The following is a 7,230-nucleotide window of genomic DNA, read 5'->3' as shown; positions in this document are numbered from 1 at the left end:
TCCATCCCCAGCAAGGTCTCAAGTCTGAGATGTCTGGCTGTGAAACAAAAGGAAGCTCCTCTAAAATAATCCTAGGTGGGAAGGAAATATATCCAGAATCAGAGTCTAAAGCCCTTTCTGGACCTTCTGTTGGGAAACTGCTGAGAGATGGGCGGTGTCAGGGAAGCTGCAGTACTGCCTGGCAGAGGTTGATTGCAGCACCTTCTCTGATTTCCACCTGCTTTGGCTTGGAGGGATCACCATGGTAGTCCATGTCCTTGTCTGAATCCAGTCTGAACTACTCAGGCTTGTTCTACCTGGGCCTTGCAGCAGAAAAGACTGGCGCATCCCTTCTGCTAATTACTCTTTTAATAGCAGGTTCACTACCTACACTATCCATTTCTGGAGACAGGTCAAAATGTTAATTACTCTTGTCTAAGAGCTCCAGCGTCTGACCAATCTCTTATCTTTATTCATCCTCACAGAGCAGTTGCAATCTGGGGGATTGCTCATTCCAGCCACTGGCATTAAATGCTGCCGGCTCTAAGGCATCTGAGTGTAATGTGAAAGGCTTATACATCAGTCTGTTTTTTCTCAAAGAAGAAAAGTTTTATGGAAATTTACTAACTTTGACCAAGTTTTTCAGCAAGCACATAAGCTAAATGGATCTGAATTGAAAACTGACTTTTTTTTTTAATGGAATCAGACTAAATGGCAAAATATACAAAATCTTCCTTTCCTTCCAATTAGAAAAAAAAAATTGAAGGCTCAAGAACTTTTGTGAAAAGGATCTGTCACCCTAAAGTCACATGCCCTATGCACACATACAGCATGGGAGTAAGCAAAGGTCACCCTGGTGCACAGGGACTTTGCTCCAGCAATGTCCAGAGGAGGTTGATTTCATTTAATGCAGAGCAATGAGAGTTTGGGGTAAAGCAGCTTTGATACATTTTCCTCACATGGACAACAGCTGAGTCTGGCAGGCTTCAAAGCACCTGTTAAACGAAACCTTGAAAAATGTTGCATCTAAACGTGCTGAATTAAATTGCTAAATGCATATCAGAATTTTCCTGGACGTTTTCATGCAGAATGTTTGATATAGAGCTTGTATTTTACTTGGGAGAGGTAAGAGACAGTGTCTCTACTGATGTAATGCCCTCTCAGGAGAAAGAATGGAATGAACTTTTGGCTCTAGAAGCTTTAAAAAAGGAAACACTATTTCTTCAGGTAGTAGAAAACTTCCTTTAACTGCTGGAACTCTTCTGTGTGTTTCTAATAAGTCAATTAAATGATACGTAGTTTTAAATTTTTTTGAAAGTATAAATTCAATAAAGCCTGAATTGTGATTAGCAAGTCTTACCTACATCCAGACAGAATAAATTTATGCAAATGTTAAAAGTAGGAGTGACTTCTTCAGTAAAAACTAGAAGTATTTAATACATTTCTGTATGCACTTGAATATTCATCTTAATGCATTTTTTTTCTTAAAACAATTGACTATGTGTTTCAGATATTTGCTGAGATTTTGAATGGCTGCTCAGCAAATTTTACCTTAGAGAGACAAGATAGGCAGAAGAAAAACCTAGCAACTGCTATCCTAATTTCGTTTGAGAAAAACACAGTGTTGGCTGAAATATGTACCCTTGTTACTCCTGCTCAATGTCATTTGAAAAGAGTCATTCCTCACGGGTGGATATTCTTTTGAAAATTGCTTCTGGATGACTCTATTGCTTGCTTTGTGCCAGGGTGTGGCGTTTATTAATATAATAAATAATAAACTGACACGACCTGGTTGGTTGAGGGTTCAAACAACCAAATCTGTTTATTGGAAGCAAACAGCATCTTTTACATGCGCTTTAAAACCACACGTGATTCTCTTAACCAATCACCATGGGGTATCCCAATGCCCATGTGTGCAGGAGTACATTTGGGACTTCATTTCCCAGGATGCCCCTTCCAGCATGCCTAAAACATGCCCCCTGCACTAGGGCCAAAGAAATTCCACTTCTGTGGAGGCAAGAAGATTCAGGACCCTGTTGCACAGGCTTAACCTGTATTGCTGCTGGCACGAGGCAGAAGCTGATGTGAATCTCTTTGCTCACTAGTTTTAAAATATATTATTTATTTTCAGACATGAGAGATGGTATTAAGAATAAAAGTCTGGTCCACAAAGTGGTGGAACTTGAACCCCTCTGAATTTGAGATTTTTCTGCTCAGCATCCCAGGGAAAACAAGACATCTCTGCAGTTTCTTTGCCTGTCTTCTTTGGGTGTGGGTGTTATGGTGTTCAACATATGGTCTACCCATATTTTAAGAAAGCAGTATTCTGGATAATGCTGTAAATGGTGTGTTTTTACACTGCTGACAAGTATGATTATTGAATGATTATTGATTATTGAATTACTAAAATCAAAATCTAGAACCCATCCCAAAATTTCTGACATTTCTGCATTAAATTATCCCTCATTAATCTGCAATGATAAAAATTATAAGAATGCAATACCTTATTACCTGCATTATTATTTACATAATTATCTGCATTAATTTAGCCCTTGCCAGCAGGAAGGAAATATGCCCTGCAAGCATAGCTTGAGGTGTGAGACCTTGACTAAGGGATATGTCAGACAAAGGCAAATTCAAAAACAAAGGCAAAAACAAAGGGAGGGGAAAAAAGGAAGTGTGGAATATCCTATATAGAATATCCATATGGAACGGACCCACAAGGATCATCAAAGTCCAGCTCCTGGCCCTGCAAAGGACTATGCCAAGAATCACACCATGTGCCTGAGCTTTTCTCGGTCTCTGTCACACTCCCATTCAAAATACTTTTGCTGTTCTTATTGGTTTTGGTTTCAATTCTAAAATTGTTCTTACCTCAACTCACGAGGTTTATTTCTTTCTTTCCAGTTCTCCTCCTCACCAGACAGGGGGAATTAGGGGAGGAGAGAGTGAGTGAGCAGCTGCGTGGTACTTGGTTGTCAGTTGGGGATAAACCACGATAGTACTTCTTGGCAAGCTGTCCTTCAAAGGGTTGAGAAAATGGGCTTGAGAAGGGTTGAGATCGGACCATAGTGTGCTAAAACAAATTTGTTACAAGCACTTATTCGACTAGTTGCATAGATGCTGGCCATTATGCTGTTTCATTTGCTCTCAGTGTTCCTGCACATGTGTTCAGGTACTCGATCCATACTACCACTCTTGCTGTCTGTGTTCCGTGGGGTGATGTTTATCCTCCATGGAGCCTGGGCTAAGGTTTTCATTCTCATGTTTTCTGCAGAACTGCTTTAGGAGATGGAGGGAGAAATGCTTGCTCAGCAAGTTTTTTGGGGGCACAAAGCTGGGAGGAGTGGGCGATACCCAGAGAGTTGTGCAGCCCTTCAGAAAGAGCTCGACAGGCCGGGGAGGAACCATGGGAGGTTCAACTGAGGCAAATTCAGGGTCCTCACCTGGGGAAGAATAACCTCACACACCAGCACAGGCTGAGGGCTGGCCTGTTGGGAAGCAGCTCATGGGAGAAGGAGTTCACTCAGGCAGGGCAAACAGGAAGGGCACAGCCACCTCCCAGGTCTTTTGGGTGAGCTTTTTTTTTTTCCTTCCGCCCTGCAACTCGACTAAAGCCAGCCATCGTTTCCAAAAAAGTGAAAGCCTTTGCTCCTGTTATCACAAGAGGTGTGTTAACACAGACGGAACCTCCCAAGAAGGACACCAAATTGGATGCAGCTGTTCAGGTCTCTGGCTGTGCAGAGTGTTTGAGCCTGGTGTTAGTGCCTGAGGACAGTGTGAGTGACATCTGTGTACAGTGTGAACAGGTGAATGAATGATTTGCTCTGCCTGGTGACAGAGCTCAAGGAAGAGGTAGGGAGGCTAAGAAGCATTAGGGAAAGTGAAAGGGAAATTGACTGGTGGAGTCACACCCTTTTTACCCCAAAAGAAGTCCAGCAGGAGATGGCGAAGCCCTGCCCCTCCTGCCATCAGGGAGTTGGAGCAAACCAAGTAGATGGGGGGGAACGAAAACAGGTCCATGACCGGAGAAGTAAAAGAATCCCCTCCTAACCCCCATCACCTCCCCGGGTGCCCTTAAAGAACAGTTATGAGACCCTGGACCCAGAGAATCAGATAGAGGACAGTCAGGAAGAAGATCTGTCTGGAGGGTCTCATGGTTGCACCCTGTCTACCAGATGGATTACAACCACAGCTATAAAGAAAAAAAGAAGGGTAGTTGTAGTTGGTGACTCTGTTCTGAGGGGAACTGAAGGCCCTATATGTCGACTGGACCCATCCCACAGGGAGGTCTATTGCCTTCCTGGGGCACGAGTGAGGGATATTAGTAGGAGACTCTCTGAGCTAATTTGTCCCTCAGATTATTATCCACTGTTGGTAGTCCAGGCTGGCAGCGATGACATTAATAGAAGTACCAAGGCAATTAAAAAGAATTTCAAGGTGCTGGGTCAATTAGTTAATGGGCTATACAAACAAGTAGGATTAATACAGCAAAATGGGGGAAATACATTAAACAGTGTTCAGAACTGAGTATAAACATGCAAGTCCATAAAATGTGATGTCTTCAGGCCCCGTAAATGTCCCTCCATGCCTGGAAGTGTTCCCATTCCAATTTGTGTTCCTCGGCAGCGTCCAGTTCTGGGCCTCTCAGTTCAGGAAGGATACTGAGGTGCTGGAGCAGGTCCAAAGAAGAGCAACAAGGCTGGTGAAGGGACTTGAGCACAAGTCCTATGAGGAGAGGCTGAGGAAGCTGGGGTTGTTTAGCCTTGGGGAGACCTCATCACTCTCTACAACTCCCTGAGAGGAGGTTGTAGCCAGGTGGGGGTTGGTCTCTTCTTCCAGGCAGCTGTCGGTAAGACAAGAGGGCATGGTCTTAAGCTGTGCCAGGGAAGGTTTAGGTTAGATATTAGGAAGAAATTCTTTACAGAGAGGGTAATCAGGAAATGGAATGGGTTGCCCAGGGAAGTGGTGGATTCCCTGTCCCTGGAGGTTTTTAAGATGAGACTGGATGTGGCACTTAGTGCCATGGTCTAGTAACCACAGCGGGGTTGGATTAAGGGTTGGACTTGATGATCTCAGAGGTCCTTTCCAACCCAGCTCATTCTATGATTCTATGATTCTGTGATTCTATGATTCTATGATGTGAGGATCCTGGTGGACAACAAGGTGTTCATGAGCCAGCAATGTGTCCTTGTGGTCAAGCAGGCCAATGGCCTCCCTGCTTCCCTCCATCTCTCATTCTTTGGAAGCCCTCTTGCCACGGCCCGTGGGAAAAGGGAATAGGGACGCGACACTGCACAAAGGGTTCTGACACAGTAGAAGGTCAGGGTGCAATGGCCAGTTTATTGAGGGGAACAAGGACTTATATAGGGTTTGGATAAAGGAAGGTTTGATAACTGGGGCGGAGCGTGAGATTGACATCTCAGGGGAATACAGGATGGGGGAACACGGAGAAGGTGGGAGGAACTTAGGAGTATCCAGGGGAAAGGGACCAATGGGAGCTCACTCTGCACTGCAGCACCCATGAGCCAATCAGTGAGAGATGAGCGGGAAACCAGGGGAGAGTAAGGGAGTAAACAACTTTTGGCAGGACAAATGTGAGGGCAAGTCCAGACAAGCCCTGAACAATACAAACCAAGGGGATTAACATAGAAACATATGTGGGGGTACATTGAACGTGGTATAAAACTGGGGAATAACAAGGAAGTCTGTGAATTATTAGCTCCTTCAGGCTTCATACAAGTCCCTCCAGGCTTTAAATCTCTCCCAATCACTTTGGTGTTCCTCCTCACCCTCTAGGCTGACTGCAGAGATATTTGAGAATTTTGAAGATTTTGAATGTCCTTTGAATTACCCTTGCAACCAGCCTGGCCCTTTTGCTGGGAATCAGCATGGGCTTGCCTGTGGCTGAGATCTTGTTTAGGCATGAGCCACGATTGGTGGTCACCCCAACCCAGGGACAAGCACTGCAGCTTGAAGGAAAAGGAGAGCGACTGCAGCTGTACAAATTCTGCTGACAAGCATGGGGGATACTTCAGACCCCACAACAAGCACTGCAGTCACAGGCACTGCGGCCACTTCTGTCCCTGCACCAGGCACTGCATTTACTGGGGGGCCACTCAAACTCCAGCTGCTTCTCTCCCTGCAATAAGCAGTGCAGCTACTCAAGTTCCAGTGGCAAGCACTGGGGTTACTCAGGTCCCAGGGACTGACACTACAGACATTCAGACTTCAACGCTGGGAAGTGCAGATGAACCAGCAACTATTTATTACAAGCCATTCCACCATCTTCTTCTTTTTTTTCTTTTATCTTGACATCCAGTACTGAAGAGTTTCCAAAGCAGAGGTTGTCTGGTGGATGACCAAGCAGTGTGTTCCTATGAGGAAGAGAATTGAAGTTAATTGAAAAGGCACCTGAGGAGAAATTGTCTTGGACTGGAAGGTCTCCACACAGTCCTTTCAAGAGATGGAGAAGGCGGAGCCCTCCTTAGCAGAATTCTCCCTGGACTTGGCAAATTGCAGTCGATGGGCCGATGAAGCTTCTTTTAAAGAAGTATCCCCATCAGATAGATGAGGAAGAAGAAAAAGAAACACCCTTCTCCCATTGTCCACTCATTTGCTGATGTGGGCAAGAAGCTGGCCAGACCTGCATGTCCCTGACAAGCCTGGTCAGGGCTCCTATAGGGTTTGGCATCAGGAGAGGGTTTCTGCCACCACTTGAGTGTTTCTGCAGGGTTATAGAATTGGGCAGGGAGGGCTAGATCTTTAGGATCATCGAGTCTAACAAAACACTGCCATGTCCACCACTGAACTATGTCCCTAAGGGCCATTCAGCATTGCTGTCCCCTCCATGCTTTGGGAGCCGTATACTGGGAATGAGCCAGAATTACACCTTTTACCTTTTCACCTTGGTGACTCAACTCACAGGAGAAATGCCTCTCGCCCTTCCTTCCTGCCTTCCTTCCTTCCTTCCTTCCCGTCTTTCTGCCTTCCTGCCTTTCCTTCTTGGCTTTCCCTCCTCCCTCCCTCCCCCGCCTCCCTTCCGTCCCTCCCCCAGTCCTCTCTCCCTCCCTCCTTTCCTTCAGTTCAGTTCTGTTCCGTTCAGTTCACTGTGAAGTTGATCAAGGAAGGAGACTCTTCCCAATTCCAAAACATACCAAAACCTGCAGAATTGGGACTTTCCATCTCTAAGAAACAATGGACAATTGAGAAGCGAATGTAGAGTTTCTTCACAGGGTGACAAGGAAGGGA

Source organism: Pseudopipra pipra, chromosome Z, assembly GCF_036250125.1.
Source record: "Pseudopipra pipra isolate bDixPip1 chromosome Z, bDixPip1.hap1, whole genome shotgun sequence".
Classification (NCBI taxonomy): Eukaryota; Metazoa; Chordata; class Aves; order Passeriformes; family Pipridae; genus Pseudopipra; species Pseudopipra pipra.
This window is presented reverse-complemented; position numbering follows the sequence as displayed.